The 21927-nt window shown below is 35.0% G+C and overlaps 1 long non-coding RNA gene across 1 annotated transcript in view; it reads right to left on the reverse strand.

Annotated features, from left to right (window-relative positions):
- The window catches only part of LOC144295500 (uncharacterized), a 146295-nt gene extending 129621 nt beyond the window's left edge, over nt 1-16674 (reverse strand). Inside the window, exon 1 of the long non-coding RNA XR_013362632.1 lies at nt 16532-16674. This is a non-coding gene — a long non-coding RNA (uncharacterized LOC144295500). The remainder of the gene's footprint in view (nt 1-16531) is intronic.
- Between the last annotated feature and the right edge of the window lie 5253 nt (nt 16675-21927).

Raw genomic sequence — 21927 nt, forward strand, 5'->3', positions numbered from 1 at the left:
ATTGGCCTTTATGAAAATTGAATCTATGCCTCAACTTAATTAGCTTAAGCAATTCAGCAAGTGTGCACTTATACTGTATGAATTAAACAGAAGGTGTACTTAGTGTGAGGCACTCTAGATGCTGAGCTTGAGATGTTGAATAGTATGTATATAAATATTCATATCTAAAATATTTTTCTTGATTAAAAAGTATTCTGTGAATTTTTAAAGTTTCTTGAAGAAAATTCATTTAGTTTCATCATTCATGAAAAGAAAAGGAATTGGTAAAATAAAAAAGCAATTTATCAAGCAAGATGGCTGAGTAGGATGTCTCTCAATATATCTGCCACTTAACAATGACAATTAAATTTGGCATCCTTCCATGGACAAAAGTCCCTTTGTGGGAGCTGTGGGATCTCTTACCATAGGCCTAGGGACCTAGAAGGAATCTTGCCCACTCATGCACTGAACAATAGGCAGATAGACCTGGTACCAGCTGCAGACCCTGAGGTGGTCTGTGAACCAGCTCCAGCCCCTCTTGGCTGCAGTCTGGAAGGCCCTGGAGAACACAGACTTAGACAATCACTCACAAGAGAACCTTTGTGGAAATCCAGGATCCAGTGAAGTTCCAGCACACCACTAAAGCAAAACAATTTGAGATTGGATACATTTGAGAGGGTAAGAGGAATAGTTTAACATTAACTGTATCACCCCTCCCAAAGGCAGCAGAGGGGCTATTGGGAATGAAGGAACACAACTGTGTACTTGGGATGCTGAACAAGAGGTTCTAAGAAAGTGTATAGCAATAAAAGCCTGCATTGAGAAAAAACAAAAGTCTTAAATAAAGCACTAACTTTACACCTCAAGGAACTTTATAGAAAACCAAAGCCCAGTGTTAGCAGAGGGAAGGAAACAACACAAATTGGAATGGAATTAAATGAAACAGACAAAAAAGACCAAAGATCAATGAAATTAAGAGTTTTTTAAAAGACAAATAAACTGACAAATCTTTAGCAAGACTAAGAAGAAAAAGACTCAAATCAGAAATGGGAGAGGGTTCATTACAACTGATGCCACAGAAATCAAAGATCATAAAAGACTCTGCAAATAGTTAAGTACCAGCCAATTGATACATAAACTGCTAGAAATATAAAACTCACCAAGACTGAGTCATGTAGAAAATCTGAACATACTGATAATATATAAGGAGATTGAATCACTAGTCAAAAGCCTTCCAACAAAATAAAGCCCAGGATCAGATGGTTTCACTGTTGAATTATACCAAACATTTAAAGAAAAAGTAATGCCAATTCTTCCGACTCTTCCAAAAACAAAACAAAATAAAACAAAAAAACTGAAGAGGTAGGAGTACTCTCAAACTCATTTTATAAGGCCAGCATTACCTTGATATCAAAGCAAGAGAAGGACACTACAAAAACAAAAAACAAGGATGCCTGGGTGGCTCAGCGGTTAAGTGTGTCTGCCTTTGGCTCAGGGTGTGATCCTGGAGTTCTGGGATCGAGTCCCACATCAGGCTCCCTGCATGGAGCCTGCTTCTCCCTCTGCCTGTGTCTCTGCCTCTCTCTTTCTGTGTTTCTCATGAATAAATAAATAAAAATCTTTAAACAAATAAAAAAACAGCCCAGTATTTCTGATGAGTATAGATGTAAAAATTCTCAACATTAGCAAACCAAATACGACAGCTCGTTAAAAAAACCATACACTATGACCAAGAGGAATTTATCCCTGGGATGCTAGGATGGTCCAATGTATGCAAACCATAAATGTGATACATAATAGTAACAGAATGATAAAAATCATATGGTTATCTTGATGAATGTAAAAAGGATTGGAAAAATTGCAAACCCTTTCCTGATAAAAAATTTCAACAAACTTGGTAAAGAAGAAATGTACCTGAACATAATAAAGACCACATATGATAAACCTTCAGCTAACAACATACTAAAAGCTAAAAAGTCCTAGCCAGAGAAATTAAGCAAGAAAAATAAATAAAATCATCCAAAAAGAAAAGGAAAAAATAAAATTGTCTTTGCAAATAATATGATCTTATATGTACAAAATCCTAAAGACTGCAAAAAAAAAAAAAAAACTCTTAGAAATAATCACCAAATTCAATAAATTTGCAGAAGGCAAGTTACATATACACAAATTAGCTGTATCCTGACACACTAACAATGGAATATCTGAAAAATAAATAAGAAAGCAATTTTTTTACAATAGCATCAAAAAACAATAAAATGCTTCAGAATAAATTTAACCCAGAAGTGAATGATCTATATATGCACTGAAAACTCTAAAGTGTTGAAATAAATTGAAGAATACATAAATAAATGCAATTTTATCTCATGTATGTGTATTGAAAAAATTAATATTGTTAAAATGATTATACTACTCAAAGCCATCTATAGATTCAACAAAATTCCTATCAGAATTCCAAAGTCATTTTTCGAAATAGAAAATACAATCCTAAAATTCATAATAAACTAAAGAAGACTAAACAGTTAATGCAGTTCTCAGGAAGTAGAACAAAGCTGGAGATACCCACATTTCCTGATATTAAACTATGCTGTAAAGCTAAACAAAATAGTACAGTACTGGCATTAAAAACAGGCACATATGCTAATGGAACTGAACCCAGAGCCCAGAAGGAAACTTGCAGATACCATCTAGTAATATTTGACAGGGGAACCAAGAATACTCATTGGGGAAATAATATTCTTTCACTAAATGGTTCTGGTAAAACCAGATATAAATATGCAAAAAAAATGAAAGTGGACTATCTTATTCCACATAAAAAATAACAAAAAATGAATTAAAGTCTTAAACATAAGACCTGAAACCATAAAATTTCTAGAAGAAAACAGAGGAAAAAGTCTTCTGGACATTAAATATAGCAATGATTTTTTGGATATGAAATCAGAAGCATAAGTAGTAAAAGGAAAAATTAACATATGATACTTTATCAAACTAAAAAGCACCTGCACAGCAAAGCAAACAATCAACAAAATGAAAAGGCAATCTACAGAACAGGAGAAAATATTTTCAAACTGTCTATGTGATACGGGGTTAACATCCAAAATATAGCAACAAGTCATAAACCTCAATACTAAAACTACAACAACAACAACAAAAAAAACAACAAAAAACTTTTTGATTAAAGAATGGGCAGAAGATCTGAATAGACATTTTTCCAAAGGCATACAAATGACCAACAGTCATATGAAAAGATGGTCAACATCACCAATTGTCAGGAAAATGCAAATCAGAGCCACAATGTGATTGTTATCTCACCACATCTCTTAGAATGGCTATTATAAAAAGGTAATAAATGACAAGTTTTGTCAAGAATGTAGAGCATAGAGAACATTTCTGCACTTTCGGTGGGAATGTAAGTCAGGGCAGCCACTATGAAAAATAGTATGAAGCTTCCTCAAAAAATTAAAAATAAAACTACCATATGATTCAATAATGCCACTTCAGAGTGTATATAGAAAGGAAGCAAAATCAGGTTCTCAAAGAGATATCTGTAGTCCCATGTCCATTGCAGTATTATTCACAATAGCCAAGACACAGAAACATCCTAAACGTCCATCTATTGATAAACAGATGAAGATGTGGTGTGTGTATTTGTGTATATATGTATATATGTGTGTGTGTGTGTGTGTGTGTGTGTGTGTAATGAGATAATCAGCCACAGGAAAAAAGGAAATCCTGCTACTGGTGACAACATGGACTCACCTTGAAGACATTATGCTAAGTGAAATAAGTCAGAAAAAAAATATTGGAAGATCAGATTTTGTAGAATCAATCTGAAAGAACTCAGCTTCTAGAAACAGAGTAGAATAATGGTTGCCAGAGGCTGGAGCTGTGGGTTAAATGGGAGATGTTGATCAAAGGGTACAAACTTACCATTAAAAGATAAAAAAGTTGTGGGTATCTAATGCACAGTATGGTGACTATAGTTAACAATATTGTATTATATACTTGAAAGTTGCTAAGTGAGCTCTTAAATGCTCTTACCACACACACATACAATGATAATTATATATGATGGACTTGCTAATTTTGCAATATATAAGTATCAAATTAACACTTTATACACCTTATATTTGCACATTATATGTCAATTTTATCTCAATAATGCAGTGGAGGGCAGCAGTATACTTCAAATATCAAACAACTAAAGGAAGGGAATTACCTTTCACACGAATAATACAAAAGACATCCTTGATCTAAATTTGGCCAAGTTCTTAAAAGAAAGTTTTTGTCAAGGAATGTTTCTAAAACACAAATGAAATTTAAAATATAACTTCCCCCTTAGCTCCCTGAAAAAGATACTGTTCTTCATTAATACCTTAAGTAAGTCCAGATTTGAGACAGCAATTTTGACATCATTTACAATATAACCACTATCTTAAATAGTGGTTAAATGTTAAATAATTTAGTCATTGAGCTGGATTTTCAGTTTTGCTCATATTTAGGGAAGAAAGTCATGGTCAGTGGCCTGGAAAGCAACTTATAAGGTTTAGGGACTGTTAAGTACTCCTAGCTCTATAAAATGAGTGGAGGGGGGAGGGGTGGCGGGAAATGTTCCTAAAACAAAAAACAAGTGCTCTGGTGAGGCACTAAGGCTTTAGAGGAGATGAAGATTCATCTATTACACTGTTCCATCAGTTTGTATCCGCAGTCAAATGTAGTGGAAAGAAAGTTTATTATGCCCTCTGAGAATAACAAATTAGGTAAGAGCAAAGCTGACAGCTCTCGGCAGATCAAACAAGTGGTCCAGGTTTGTCATCCTTGTTCCTCTCCACTTTGTTCAGCAGACCTGTCATCCATCAGTGCCCTCACATTTCATGATTCCCTCCCTCTCAGACCCCTTTACTTCATCCTCTCTGATCTGCTTAATGAAGAAATTATTGTAAAACATTCACGTATTCGTTTCATCTGGATAGCCCAGGGTTACCTAAAATTTTAGGACTAACTTCAAATACACCTTTTTGCCCATCCCTATAAGCTCTGGAAGTTGGTCCTTCTTCCCCTTGTTTTGTAACTTGATAAACATTTTTCTACTTCCAACAGTTTCTGTGTTCTCAAAGGTCAGTTAGAGTTGTGAATAGAAAATCTAATTATCCCAGAAGTTTTTCAAAAATTTTTATTATCTATACTTCTATCCCTATTGCATAATGGAATGCATTATAAACATAATTCCAGGTATTACAGTAACTCAAACACACACACGTGTGTGTGTGTGTGCATATATATACACAAATTATATATATATAATTTATATTTTTAAAAAAACACCCCCAATCTTAGTTGCTGGTTTCTGCTTAGCTTCATATAAAGAACAAATTCTAAAAACAGAAAAATTAAGAGCGTGTCAGGCTTCCAATAATGGCAACTCATCTACTGAAAACATCTCTTAAAGCTGAGATTGTATAGATATGTTTGAAGGTATTGGAAAACTAACAAGGCAGTAAAGTATCATAAGACTGAGATGAAAGAGAAGGACACATAGAAATGTTGCTTTGGGGACATATGGGATCGTGTTGCCCCTAAGGTATCTATGTATTCAAGAAAAGCATCTGTGAACCAAAGAAGGGGAGGAATGTTAACTGTCTTGAATGTCTAACAGGACAAAAATTAGAGTTGAAGGTTATTCATTGGGAGGATGTCATGGGAAATCACAAGCACTTTGGGCAGAAACACCAAATGGATACATTATAAAATTAAGAAAAGGACACAAATAGAACTACCCTTAAGGACTGAAGGCAAAAATTTACATTACCTTATTCCCTGAGATTATATTTATGTTATCCAAATGGCTAGTGTCTCTTGCCATCTGCCAGGAGCAAATATAAATTTTCACTGAAGGAAGATAACATTATACTTAGCCTCCAGGCTCCCTACCCCCACTATATCTAAGAAAACACAATGTTCACACTCAAACAAAAATCACCAGGCACATAAGGACAAGAGATGAGACCAAAATCCAAATAAACAGGGATCCCTGGGTGGCGCAGCGGTTTGGCGCCTGCCTTTGGCCCAGGGCGCGATCCTGGAGACCCGGGATCGAATCCCACATCGGGCTCCCGGTGCATGGACCCTGCTTCTCCCTCTGCCTATGTCTCTGCCTCTCTCTCTCTCTCTCTGTATGACTATCATAAATAAATAAATTAAAAAAAAATCCAAGTAAACAGAAAATACAAATCACAAAGATCTTGAGATAAATGATTATTACACAGACTTTAAAATAACTATTCTGGGGATCCCTGCATGGCTTGGCGGTTTAGCGCCTGCCTTTGGCCCAGGGCACGATCCTGAAGACCTGGGATCGAGTCCCACGTTGGGTTCCTGGCATGGAGCCTGCTTCTCTCTCCTCCTGTGTCTCTGCCTCTCTCTCTCTCTGTCTCTATCATAAATAAATACATAAATCTTTAAAAGAATAATAAAAAATAAAATAACTATTCTGAATACATTAACAGGAAAGTGTCAAAATCTTTGTTAGAGAATGGGAAACTTTTTTGAAAATGAAATTTCTAGAACAGAAAAAATACAAGAATCAAAGGTGAGAATTTATGGGGTTGTGAGACAGATGAGGAAGGCACAGATGAGGAAGGCACTGAAAGCTGGGTCATGAGAAAATATTGAGGATGAAGCACAGAGACACAAAATGCTGAGAAATACATTAAAGGAGGTAATATTTACTGGTGATTCAGATCTTAAAGAGTCTGTGATACATGTAACTGGAGTTTTAGGATATGACCTGGTATACGGAGGAGAGAGGGGAGGGAGAGAAAGGAAGAGAAGGGAAAAGGATCAAGAATCAAGCAGAAACAACACTTCATGTGATAAAGGCTGAATGTTTTTTCAGAAGGATGAGAGAGTAAGCTGCAGATTCCAGAAGTTTCATGAATCTGAAATTTGTTAAATAGAGTGCAGTGGCACCTGGGGGATAGGAAAAGGGGCAGAGGATTTACTACACAAGTTACTTATGGGCTCTAGAAATCATATTATTCATGGAATAAGGATGATTCAGAAAGGGTCTGGGCAAAATAATAGCCACAGTAATAAACTTCAACAGACTACATACTCTATTATCTAACTCAACAATAACACAGACACTATGCTATTTTTCTTCTAATTTACAAATGAGAAGTTAAAATTGAGTAATGTGGGTTTTTTCTTCCAAGTTCACACAAAGACGAAGAAGTGCTACTGGAACTGCAACCTGTCTGTTTACTATAACCACCCAAACTCTAAATCATTCCATTCTACAGCACTTCAATCATGCTGACATATAAATTTATTTTCAGTCCAAAAAATATAACTTTCAAGGCCTCTAATTTCACAAATACTTTTATATATCCACATAAGTGCTGTAGTTTGTTTTTCATTCACCCACATTATCCATTAACACACACTTATTTAGTGTCTTTGGTGAACTATACACTTTCATAGGCGTTTGAATTACATTAGTGTCAACAACTGTGAAGCATCTGAACTTTTCCCTACTTGAAAGCTAATCGGTTAACCTATCATGATTTCATAGAAGTGGACAAGGAACAATTCCTGGACCAAAGACAAAGAAATTCATTATTTCAGAATAACAGATGATATAATTGTGTGCCAATTATATATTACCAGTTCCCTTATCCCTTAAGCTATATAAATAAGTGATAAGGAGTAGCTTCAGAGGATTCTATGCACACAGTGGGTTTGCATCACTCCTGACAAAGCTCAGTCAGTCAACTTCAGTCTATTTTAATAGGATATCCATCAATTTGCCCAACTTTTGACCTGCAGGGAGATACTATAATTATTATACTGGAAGACAAAAAAAACCTTGCACTCCATTTTCAAGAGAGATATTATCTATTATTTCTTCCAAGGGTATTTACTATACAAAAATCCTTGAAAAGATAATCCAGATCAAAAAGCTACAGTGCCTTTGCTTATAAGAAGTACAGAAATGAAAATGACCTTGGGCACCCAGGTGGCTCAGTCAGTTGGGTGGTCAACTAAATTTTGGCTCAGGTCATGATCTCTGGGTCATGGGACTGAGCCCTGAGTCAGGTTCCATGATCAGCATAGTGCCTGTTTAAGATTCTCTCTTTTCCTGTCCCTCTGCCTCTGCCCTTCCCAAAGCTTGGCTCACTCTGTCTCTCTCTCTCTCTCAAAAAAGAAAAAAAAAAAAAGAAAGAAAAAAAGAAAGAAAGAAAGAAAGAAAGAAAGAAAGAAAGAAAGAAAGAAAAAAGAAAAAGAAAAGAAAAAGAAAAAGAAAAAGAAAATGACCCATGTAGAACTCAATAATTAATGGACAGACAAAAGTTCTTTCTCATGAAGCTTAACTCTAAGACAAGAACAGTGAACATAATAAATAACTTTTTAGATTAAATATGAGCAATGCTGGGGGGAGGGAAAGAGTAGATAAAGGAGACAAGGAGATTTGGGGAGTGTGATATAAATTTTGGTCAATCAGAGCACATCTAGATGAAAATGTAAGAAGAGTAAAGAATTAAAATATTGAAGGAAATATTTTTCCTGAAGATTGCATTTTCATTTGCTTTTACATTAATTTTGTTGTTCTTGGGGAAAAAATGAATATGCCTAAAAGAAAACATGTTCAAAATTTGGTTAACTGTGCGATCAAGTCTTCACATGAGAGTAGTAAAGAATATAGAGGAGGAAACCTCTCCTAACCAGCATTTTTGTATATATAGTTTATTAGAGATAGGAGTATATACATATAGTTGGGGTTTGATTAACAGCTATATTCAAGTCTCCAAAAAGTTGCTCTGGTAAAGCAATTTTGAATTCCCAAAGTACATTGGCCTATTTTATAACCCTTTTGGTACCCATTTTCTTGTAAATGAGAAACCAATTTTCTCAAGAGAAGCAAACAAACAAAACCTCATTTCAAGTCCCCAGAGGTTGAAGTTGACTTTGCAAGCCAAGGCCCATAAGGTGAAAGTGTTTCTCATCTTGGCAAGGTACATTTTCTTTGCTTGTGATATCTTTTCTGGTCATTTTCCATGGTGTTCTCTCAATTCACAGTTAATTCATCCAAACTGGCTTGCATCCTCTGGGACCCAACAGGAAAGTTTGGGCCTCCCTATGGCTGCAGGAAATGCTATTCTGTGTATTTTGAGGGAACAAGAAAATGATGGTTTGGATACTGTAAAATCCTGCGATCCCTTGAGGGCAATACACTTCACATAAGGCATGTTGATAAAAAGATACAACAGATTTTTACACTGATCCACCAAAATGAATTCAGAGGCATAATGTCATTATAGGAAATTTACACCACCATGTAATGGGATAGTATACATACAGCCTATATAAATATGTGAATTAGGTTTAAGGATTTGGTGAAAATTAATGTACTTCATATAACTTACTAAAATAAATGTTCTGCTGACTCAGCACCTGGAATATTATTTGCTTGACAGAGAGTATAAGAAATACAGTTCTGGGTATAGAAATACCTTTTTATCACTTATTTTTCAAAATAAAGTTATATTTATAGCCAGAAGTTTTACACACTCTATAGATTTTGTAGCTGCTAACTCCTAAAATGATTGCCTAAGGGTGCAATATTTCTGCAATGTAAATTAGGCTTTCAGCTTATGTCAAAAGTTGCATTAGTATTTTCTTACACATATGAACAAATTGATTTGTATTCTAAGAAAAAGGCACCCATCACCTATCACAGAGAAAAATGGAAACCTAGTTTTCAACTTCAGGTCATCAGAAGGACATAATGGTGGATGCTGTTGAGTAAAGGTCTGTAAAATTAATTTGCATTCCAATTTATTTAATTATTTTACTTTTTTGTGGAATTCTCGGGAATTTCATCATAATTACTACACAAGAATTTGGATATTTAGTAATTACTAAATCAAATAAACCTATTTAAAGAACACAGTTTCAATTTTTGAATATTTTCTAATATTACATTGTGTCTCAACAAACTCTGAAATAATCCACTAGGATATAGTTAGCATTCATAAACATGAGAAACTGGAAGAAGATACCATATTGGAGAGGATATATTTGGAATGCTACTTCAAGGAGTGACAATTCTACTTCAAGGAGTATATATATTTTTTTAAGTTTGCCTGACTACTGAATTGGGGCCCTGAAATTTTTCACACATCAAAATCAGTAAAATATAGGGGAAAAAATCCACCCAGTAATTGTACAGGGAAGCCCCAGAATGCAGTCCTAAGAGAAAGGGAACTCAGAAGATAAACCTCATGATCATCTTTGTCTTCGGTCTACAGACTATTTCCAAATGGCTATAGCAAGCTGGAGTTCTAGTAGAGAACAGTAGTCCTGTTGTGCTGAAGAATGACAGATCAGAGTTTGTACCTACTGAAGAGGCTGGAATAGAACGTAGAGCTGCAGAGGGCAGCTTCCCTCTACCCCATGGCTGAAGTCTAGATTTGTATGCAGAATGAGATTATACAAGGTTTACCAGAAAGGAGTCGCTTTATAAATTTAGAACAGTAAAGACCTGCCCCCATCAGATAGAAAAAATCCTTAACAGTAGAATCAGACTCAGACACAAGAAAGGCTTATCTTTAGGAAAAAGGACACTCTTAGGAGCATGGGCTACTCCAGACATTCACTTCCCTCCAACAACTCATCAAAGGCAAACTCAGATGATCTAAGTAGAGACCAAGTCTGGAGTTTGAGTTCTGTTATGTTGACTTGGACTTGCCACAAATTTATCCTGACAAAGGGTAAGACCAACATTACACAATGTGAGCTTATCGGCAAGTTACTGAACTGCTTAATACAATAAAACTCAGAAACTTTCAGAAGAAAACAATGGGCACAGTGCCTCTGTATCATGTCATAATTAGTGTCTGTACACATAAAATTAGAAATGGAAAGAAACAAAAAATGCAAGCCATAATCAAGAGAAGTCCAATAATAGGAAGAAAAACAACCCTATAAAATGTATAAATGATTTAAACTCATATGTCACAAAGGAAAATATATTTATGATATATTTTCAATAAGTATATGCAAATATGCACATCATTAGTTATAGAAGAAATACAAGTGAAAGCCACAACTAATCATAACTTTACACTAAAATAAAAATACAATAATGCCAAGTATTGGCAAAGATGTAGTACAATTAGAACCCTCATGCACTGGTGAGGATTATGTAAAATGCCATAATAAGGTATAAAATAGTTTGATAGTTTCTTATACATTTGCCATATTACTCACCAATTTCACTCATTGGTGGATTATCCTAAAGTAGCGAGAACATTTATCCACAAAGAAGGCTGTGATCAGAAGCAGCAATCAGAGACCAGAATCTCAATATTTGGAGCACAGAGTCCTTTTTGTCCACCCTTGCTCCAATAAGCTATGTTTGGGCTGCTCCAGGAACATGTGCACAGCTGCCTGTCACGTGGCTAGGGGTACAGAATAGGGAGCTGCTGCTGTGCTAAGAGCTGAAATTGCTGGAAATTAACCACAATTTGCCTCCAAGTATTACTCTGTAAGTTATAAGCTTCAACAGATGCCAGACTTTCAAAATTGTCACAAACACAGACTCTGCCAGTGCAGTTGTTGAGGTGGGGGAGACAATTTCGTGGTACTTCCCACTCTGCCATCTTCCCCAAATCCTGTTCCCTATATTGACTGTTTTGTGAGTGTTAAAAACTCTGTATTTCAGGAATAAACAAGTGGCTGGGATGTATCATCCTTCTTAATACATTTCTTGAATTTGATTTGCTAGTACTTTGTTTAGAATTCATAAGATAGTTTTCCTTTCTTGTAATATCTTTATAAGTTGAATTAAAACTTCACAAAAGGAGTTTTGAAATGTCTCTTTTTTCTGTTTTCTAAAACACTTTTTTAAGACTGATGTTACTCTTTAAATGTTTGAAAGAATTTATTGATGAAGCCATCTAGGCCTGGAGATATCTTTCTGGTAAGTTTTTAATGACAGATTTCATTGCTATAACAGATATTTAGATTTTCTAATTCTTCTTGATCGTTTTTGACAGACTGTGTTTTTTCTAGTCATTCATCAATTACATCCAAATTTAGATGTTTGCCATACTGAAGATTTACTTTAAAGCAATACTCTATTACTCAATGGCTTTAGGATCTGTAGTCAAGTCATCACTTTATTCCAACTATGGTCTTCCACTTTTCTTTTCTGTGAACAACCTAGTGAGGGGTTACAAGCTTAGTCAAATAATTTTTGATTTGTTCATATTCTCTATTACAGGTTTGTTTTCTGTACCACTATTCTTTTCTTAGTTCCCTTTTCTTACAAAGGTTAGGTGTTTAAAGTGATTTTTTCCAGCTTCTTGAGATCATAGATTTTCAGTCTTTGTTTTATATGGCTACAAACTTCTCTTTAAATATGACTTCACCCCAATGTTTGTAGTGGCAATGTCCACAATAGCCAAACTGTGGAAGGAGCCTCAGTGTCCATCAAAAGATGAACGGATAAAGATGATGTGGTCTATGTATACAATGGAATATTACTCAGCCACTAGAAACGACAAATACCCACCATTTGCTTTGACGTGGATAGAACTGGAGGGTATTATGCTGAGTGAAGTAAGTCAATCAGAGAAGAACAACATTATATGGTCTCATTCATTTGGGGAATATAAAAAATAGTGAAAGGGATTAAAGGGGAAAGGAGAGAAAATGAGTGGGAAATATCAGTGAGGGTGACAGAACATGAGAGACTCCTAACTCTGGGAAATGAACAAGGGGTAGTGGAAGGGGAGGTGGGCGGAGGGTTGGGGTGACTGGGTGATGGGCACTGAGGGGGGCACTGGATGGGATGAGCACTGGGATGAGCATTGTATGTTGGCAAATTGAACTCCAATAAAGGAATATACAAAAAAGATAAATAAATAAATATGACTTCATTTGAAACCCACAAATTTTTAACGATTATTATCATCCAAATCAAAATATATTTTAATTTCCATTAGAATTCTTTGCCCAAATAGTATCTAGACATATATTGCTCAATTTCCAAGTATTTGAGGATTTCTTTGTTATCTTTTATTATTGGTTGTAACTTTTACTCTATTCAGAGACAATAATCTGTATAATTTACTCATTTAAAAATTGTTGCAACTACTTTATGAGCTGACTTATTTTCAATTCATAATCAGTCCAAGATCATTTTAAAACATTCTGCAACTAGGGGCACCTGGGTGGCCCAGTTGATTAAACCTCTGACTCTCAGTTTTGGCTCAGTCATGATCCCCTCATGCCCCCTGAGATCTAGGCCCATGTAGGGCTGAGCTCAGAGCCTGCTTGAAATTCTCTCTCTTTCTCCCTGTCTACCCTTTCACCCCAGCACATACGCTCTCTCTAAAATAAAGTCTTTAAAAATATATTCTGCAACTGTTCTGTAGAGATTTTTCTTCTCTGTAGAGCTCTCCATAATAAATTACATGTATTAATTATCTTAAAATTTTCTATAGATCTTTTGACTTTCTATCTGCTTGAACTATCCATAATTGAAATGGATAGGTCAAGATCTCCCACTAGGTAAATTTTTCTAATTCTTCTTTTTAAAATTTTTGTTTTATATGTTTAAAAGTTATGTTATAAAGGCATACATAAATTTAGAAGTTCTTAAATACACCTATAGCATTGATCTTGCAATATTATAAAATAAAGCCTGCTTTATTTCTAGTACTTAATAACTTAAAACATTTTCACTGGTATTAATATTGTCATAAAGGTTTTTGATTAATATTAGTGAGACATATTTTTTGCCATCCTTTTGCTTCCAATTGTTGTATGTCCTTATATTTAAAGTATGCAATATGTAGTTTATATGCATATATGTGTAATATATAGTTTAGGGTTTTTTTTGTCATCCAGTCTAATTATTTAACTCTGTTAAATGAATATAGTCCAATTAAATAATATTAACATGTAATTGATATATTAGATTTTAATCCCTCTTCTATTTGTTTTCTATCTGCTTCTTCTGCATTTTATTCCCCTTTCCATCCTTTTTCTCTGCCTTTTATATTATACAAGTATTTTATTTTTATTCTGCTATATAAACTTATAAGTTATACATTATTTAATATTCTTATAGTCATGACCGTAACATGCTAGTTACTTAGCCATTGTCTCCTAGTTCCAAAGTTATTCACTTACACTCAGTCCTTTCATGCTGGAGCGGAGATGATACAGGTCGCACTTCTATTTTCAGATAACTATCAGGTTTTTTGCCTTAGAGTGTGACTGAGAGGTAGGGGTAGGGGAAAGTAGCCTTTCCCCTTCTATTTTTCTTGCTGTGATTAGGGGCATTTTTCCAGAAATGGTGTAACCATTGGTTCCACTCCCTAGATTTTAAAAATATTACCAGGTACAGTTTTAGCATGTTGCTAACACATACTACTACTAGAGAGACAAAGCCCACACCTTAGAAATCAGAGTTCCTGCTACATGAGGACTCACTCTTAGGTTACTCATCCTCAAATTCATTTGTCATAATCCTAACTCATAGGTTTAAAGATTAAATAATTTAAAGCATATCTGGGATGCCTGGATGGAGTCCCACATTGAGCTCCTTGCAAGGAGCCTACTTCTCCCTCTGCCTGTGTCTCCTCTTCTCCCTGTGTTTCTCTCATGAATAAATAAAATCTTTAAAAGAAAAAGAAGCATATTAATCATTGGAATAATATTATGAATAGTAAAAGTGCTAAATAATATAATCAATTTATAGCAATATAAATCAATATCTAACATATACAATGTGTATGTATATATATGTATCCATCTCTTGACTTTGAAAGATACACTCTATAAAAATGGATTACATTTTTTTAAAAAGTCTAAATAAACTTAAAATAAGTAATCATATCTCATCATTAGAGATGGTATAAGCAGACTCTATCACTTTTGGAATCCTCAGAAAGTTGTGATTATTATAGAAGTTGTAAATTTTTACACAAGAAATATACTGCATATCTTTATAGGCTCATGCATTAATAGGTAAAATAAATTAGATTTTCATTTAAAACTCATTAATTAGAGAGTAAAAACATGGGTGGATTTGACTACTACATATAATTTTCAAATGAATATTTAAAACAATGCCTATTCCCATGCAGCAATCACTCATATTGAGTCTTGATTTCAAAGGCCAATTTTTATTCAAAGAAAATGTTATTCATAGCAAGAATTTTAAATTAGAGTAAAAAAATTGTTTCTGCTATAAAACAAATTATACTGGTTGTTGAGAGAATGGTAGAGATTTCAAGGAACATAATGTATAGAATTAGATAAATTATTTAAGGTTAGTTCCTAATTAGGTTTAATAACATCAATAATTAACAATTCCCCAAACTCGACAAAAGCACTTTATTCTTTTCAAAGAGCTTTCTTTCTATTTCCTTATTAGATGCTCACAACAACTCCCCAAGGTTACTTGAGAAAATGTTACCCTCATTTACTACATAAGGAAACTGAATATTGGAGACATCTGCAGACAACTTGTTTATCATATGATTACTATAATCTGTCATCACTGAATTACAATGGAATTAATGTTACAATTAATTAATTGTTGTCTCAGTGCCTGCCTCATAATCTGTGAGATAGCCAACATTTCACTGTATGTACCTCACTTTTTCTGGATTCATATAAACAGAAGAAACAAGAACAGACCAAAAACATAACTATCATGACTAGATGGTGAGGAGTCACCACAAGGAGAAAATCTGTCAATCATTTTAGGAGAAACAAAGGGAGAACATTCTCTGAAACAGAACAGTAAGCATCTCTCTGGCCCACAGAGAGGGAGAGGAAGTGTGAAGGAAAGTAATCACAGACCTCCAGAAAGGGAAAGAAAATGAAGGCATTTTACAGTGAAAAAAATTAATATGCATTACTCCCTTTGAAATCAGAGAGCACATTAAACAGGCATGATACAACCAGGCAACTAGCCATTGCCAATATATTTTTTTTAATTTAAAAAAAACACCTCAAAATGGTCAGAAAAATACTACTATTTTTCATCATCATCATCACCATATTTATCAGTATGGCTAGTATTTTGAATGTTCTAGGTTGTCAAGTGCTTTAAAAACATTGTCTACTCTGCTCTTCAATGCAGTTTCATGAGATAATTTATTGTTTTGCGTTCTATAGATAAGAAAACTGAAAAGCTGAGAAATTGACTAATTTGCCTAAGGTTAAATAGTTAAATGGATTATAGTGTGTGTCCTCTCTAGCAAAAATTTTATGCTTCTACCTCCAAAACAAACATCCTCTCATAATACTCAAAAATACAATGGTGCACTCAACAACTTCAAGTTATCCTAGGAAAGCAAATCATCTTTTTGGGAGATCTCCTGTGAATCACATTGGAATTGCCCTCAAGACAACAGCATCCCAGCATGAGAGGAGGACTGAAAATGCTACCCTAAATTTATGGAAGTCAATACTTGAATCCTATTTTTGACTCTATGGACTGAATAATATGTCCCCCCCAGATTCATACCTTGAAATCCTAATCCTCAACGCGATAGTATTAGGAAGTGGGACCTTCTTGGAGGTGATTAGGTCATAAAGGTGGAGTCTCCATGAATGAATCTGTGCTCTTACAAAAGAGGCCTCCGAGAGATTTTTCAACTGTTACTGCTATGTGAGTGTGCAGTAAGAAAATGGCTGTGCATGAACCAGGAAGTGAATTCTCACCTGACACCAACCTACCAGTGTCTTGATTGTGGACTTCCCAGCCTCCAGAACCATGAAAAATTAATGCTGGCTATTTATATGACACAGTCTCTATGATATTGTATTAAAGCACACTAAATGGACTGAGACACCTCACTACCGTATAAAGTGAGAAATATAAACTTGTCCACCCACTTCAGAACCTTTATTAAGAAATATTGAAATTTTCAACACTCATTATTACCGAATTATTCTCACATTCTATATCTTATAATTCTTGATTTATTAAATCTGTAGCCTTAATAGTGATTACCCAGAATTAACCCTGTATTTTGCTATTATTACTGAGAATTCTATATACAGTTTTTCCTGTATTGATTGTGTATCTCTCATAGGAAAATTCAAACGTATTTTCAGTATTTCAAGATTTTTTGGTATATATATATATATATATATATATATATATATATACCAAAAACAAGTAGGAAACAAGACTAAAATCCTACTCTCAGGAACTATAGCTTCCATTTTGGCCTATGTGGATGAGCATGACATCTTGAGGTCACAGAGAAAGGAGCTGCAAGGAGATGGAGTCTTTGAATACTTAATGCTATAGGGTCACCAAATAAGAGCCAGACTGCTTATCTCTTACCTTTTGTATATGAAAGAAATAAATTTAAAGAGTCACTCTTATTTTATTTCATTTAATGCTCACAACTGAATGTTATTTTACAGAGCAGAACAAACACAAGCACAACAAACATATATAAAATTTTATATATAGCTAATATATGCCTGAGCCTTCTAATTATTTGAGAAATTTTTTAATTCCCCTAAAGTGTTTCCATATCTTAACTGTTTTCATCTTTGGCTACTGTCTTCATAGCTTTGTCTTTACATCTAAGTCTACTCATTATGATTATATGACTTTATTTCAGAGAAGCCATATATTTTTATATCCTAATTATTTTGCCAAGTCATTTCATAACATCTTTTTAAATAAAATCTTTGAACACTTAATGTGCTAGGACCCATATAAAGTGCTAGTGATAGAAGGGGAAACAAGACTAAAATCCTACTCTCAGGAAATAAACAGTAAACAAAAGTGGGGCACTCAAAGCAGGTTGATTACCCTTTTGTTTTTATTTTACAATATCTCTTCACAGGTACTGTGATGGTGAATTGTATGTGTCAATTTGACTTGGGTCACTGGGTGCTCTAATATTTGGCCAAATATTCTAATGTTGGCATAGAATATATCTATGTGTGTGTTCTTGGCTGAAATTAACATTTAAATTAGTAAACTGAGCAAAGCAGAATATTCAGTGTTAGGCTGATGGTCTGTAAGTGCATAGCTGGAATGGCTAACCCCATCTGCAGGGACCTAGGCTAACAGTTTGTACCCATGCAGCCGCACAGGTGCCTGGGCTAGTATATGGGCTCTTGCAGGGGAAAAGAGAGAGGAACAGGGAGGGATTTGGGAGCTGAAAGTGTGAATACCCTTGAGGCAAAAAATAGTGAAATCTGTAGGGTCCATGGCAGCTGTTACTAGCCATTAGAGTGGCAAAATTGGCTGGCTGCAGAGCAGATCACTGTGAACTTCCATAGCTCCGACTATAGACCGCTAATGGTAGCCCCTACTTTTCTTCCCTGTTCCTAGATATCGCTATAGTTCTCAGTTGTGTTGGAATGAAGCAAATGAGGAGAAACCTTCATGTGGTGCCCTGAAAGTCTGAAGAATCTGGTCACTTAACCCACTCTTCTTTTCTAGTCAAAGGAGCTCTTTTTGGCTGGGGAGTCCCTTCTTAGTAATGTGCAGGGCCAGCTTGGGGAATAGGATGATTGCAGGCACATGAAGAGGTCTTCTTTCTCTTCTTAGTAGTTCTTCTCAGTTTTTTTTTTGTTGTTGTTGTTGTTGTTGCTGTTGTACTGTGTTGCTACAGTTTCTTAAGTGGACTCTGGAGCTTTCCCAGAGCTACTTTCATTCTGAGATGGCTATTAATCTTTGATGGAAGATGGAGGCAGGGGTCCCTATGTTGCCATGTTGATAACATGACTCCATGAATCCCTTTCACTCCCTATCTCTCTCTCTCACACACACACTTGATTCCATATTAATGATGAACCCTGATACAAGTGTAATGTTTTTATTTTGCTTTTTCCTTTTATACATTAGATAAAGGAGAAATCTATCTAGCTCTTGTGATTGTGCAAGCCATTGATCGTGGCTTGTCATTGGAAGCACTCATTATCCACTTTGGTGTGTCAGATCGAATACTATTCCTGGTCATATAAACCTGAAGTTTATATGGTACGTGTGATAATTATGTTTCATGGAAAGATAAGCTGATCTTCAGAATATGACTTGACAGCTTATGTAAGTATGCCCAGAGTGAAAAAAAATGGGCTGATCATGAGGGGTACAAGTGTTGTTGTTCCTATGGCAGTTCCATTTCTCAGTGAATTAATCATTCACCATTCTGAATTTATAAGTGTCTTAAGAGCTTGCTTAATGTGTTTCTACCTCTGAGATATTAATGTACTCTTGATGTGCTGATAAAATCAATGTGCTGAGCCAGCAAAGGACCATATCTGAAGCTTAATAAATTCATCAAGATAATGAATTTAACCCCTAGAGGCTTCTCAGCAGTATTCTTGTGTGCATTTACCAGCCAGAGATGTAGAGGAATCAACAGTCCTCTAAATATGGGAACTAAGCATTTATTTTTCTTTTGCAATTTCAACCAATGGATGTAGAATGCAAAGGAAAATAGAAAATCAAAGAAAACAGGCATTTCAATATTTTTTAGTGTCTAGTTTGTTTCATTAAAAGAAATTAAAGGTAAATAATCCCTGAAGACTGCTCTGTGTAATTATACAGTGTATAATAGCATAATTAGAATATAAGATCCTCAAGGGCAGTAATGGTAATTCAATTTTGTATCCCTAAGCCAAACATAAAATCTGGCACATAGTAGATGCTTAATAAATGCTGAAGAGACAAATATTTTAATGATAGTGAACTATTAAAAGAGGATAATAAGCATATTACTTAACTGATTATTATTATTCATGACATATCTTAGGTATTGTCTCTCAATAGTTTTCCCTTTTCCTTTAGAAGAAAATACCTAGATTTCAGCTGAGTACATGGTCATAGATTCTCTTCTAAGCAGATGTCTCAAGGTTTGGATGTGCTAAACAAGGGCTTAAGAGAGAAGTTTTCTGTAACAAATTAAAGAAATTATTTATTACCATATTCTTTTTTGATCCTTCTCTGCCTATAACCTTGACATACAGACATGATGGCAGGAACTATAGCTTCCATTTTGGCCTATGTGGATGAGCATGACATCTTGAGGTCACAGAGAAAGGAGCTGCAAGGAGATGGAGTCTTTGAATACTTAATGCTATAGGGTCACCAAATAAGAGCCAGACTGCTTATCTCTTACCTTTTGTATATGAAAGAAATAAATTTAAAGAGTCACTCTTATTTTATTTCATTTAATGCTCACAACTGAATGTTATTTTACAGAGCAGAACAAACACAAGTACAGAAAACAGCAATGGGAATTTTGCCTTATTGCCTTACATCTATTAAAACCTGACAGGGATGCCTGGGTAACTCAGCGGTTGAGTGCCTACCTTCGGCCCAGGGTGTGATGCTGAAGTCCTGGGATCGAACCCCATGTCAGGCTCTCTGCATGGAGCCTGCTTCTCCCTCTGCCTGTGTGCTTCTCTCTCTGTGTGTCTCTCATGAATAAATAAATAAAATCTTAAAAAAAAAACTGACAGTATAGTCAGTGAGACAGGAAACCATGGATGACTTCAAAAGTCGGAATTCAGTTGTGGCTCAAGGGTACTTATGCACCAAAACAGAAGTAGAGCAAGGCACAGATGGTTTGATGAAAAACATCAGCATGATAGAAAACGAAAAGAAGAGGAAGAGCCCAGTACACATGCTTAGTTGTTCTCTATTGTTTTCAATCACATAAGCCACTTCTTAAAAAATAAAGCAGGAGTGAGAGATGGAAAGGAAGGCTAACAGCATTATTTTGCATTAAGTCTTAAGTCCCATTTTAGAAATCTGAGAATAAGAGTGACCCCCAACATTTATAAGCTTAGAGAAAAAAATGTGGTGCTATTTTCCAATTGATAAGTGAATGATTTGTTTTGGGGCTGCCCCCCCCACCAGTTGATCTTTTGAGTTTCCCTTTTCTAATGTTTGACCCAACAACAGCTATTTGAACTAGAGTAGACACCTGACCAAAATGATCATCTCTCAGAAATTAGGAATCATGTAACTTAAGAAAGAAGATGAATCAGACTTCGTCAGATGGTAAATTATGTACTTCAAGAGTGGTGGAATGGCTGTGTTAGTCCGTGTTGATATGAAGTAGTAGTTTTCATTAGTTACAGGGAGAGAATATTATGGAAGATTCATGCCCTAAACAGAAATGAAAAATAGACAATAGATAAATGGCTTTCAGATTCTTAGGTCTATTACCATCCTGAGGACAAACTCATCCTTACCTTGGGTCCAAAGATAAGTGATACTCATCTTGAAAATCCCAATTGTACTCAAGCTATTACTTTAGACCCCAAATTATAACTTCTAAAAAGGGATGACTCTTCTTGTTTTAGCTTACTTTCTATATTTATATGTTTCAACCCATAACTTATTATATTCTTAAGTCACATTATTTCAGTTAATTTTAATAATCTATATTATAGTATTAGTACCAAATGAAGATTAGTCATTCCTGACTTAAGGCTGTCCTGAACAAATTTGTATACTGTTAAATCAATTTAGATGTTTGACCGCTAGTAATAACAAAATAACTGATTAAACTTTATTATTTTATGGAATAAAACCCTAGGTGACAATAACTCAGGGATGGTGTTAGCAACCAAAGTTTTTTTGATATTTTAGTTTTGCCATAACAATGTGAATCTCTTTTTATTTTATTGCCTCTGGATCTCAAGAGAGCTAACCGACTTCCAGCCTCTTGTCCACATGCAAGTAGGAAGAACAAGGAAGGAAGAAAGAAAAGGGGGCAGAGCCTCTAAAAGGAACTCAAAAGCTCTTCCAGAACTTCTCAGAAGAATTCTGCTTAATGTCATTAGGCAAAACTATGATACACAGCCACACCTAAATGGAAGAGAGTCTCAGGAAGTAAATATTTTTATCTGGGCACATTAGTACCGTCACAAAATGTG

This window comes from Canis aureus, chromosome 23, assembly GCF_053574225.1.
Source record: "Canis aureus isolate CA01 chromosome 23, VMU_Caureus_v.1.0, whole genome shotgun sequence".
Lineage (NCBI taxonomy): Eukaryota > Metazoa > Chordata > Mammalia > Carnivora > Canidae > Canis > Canis aureus.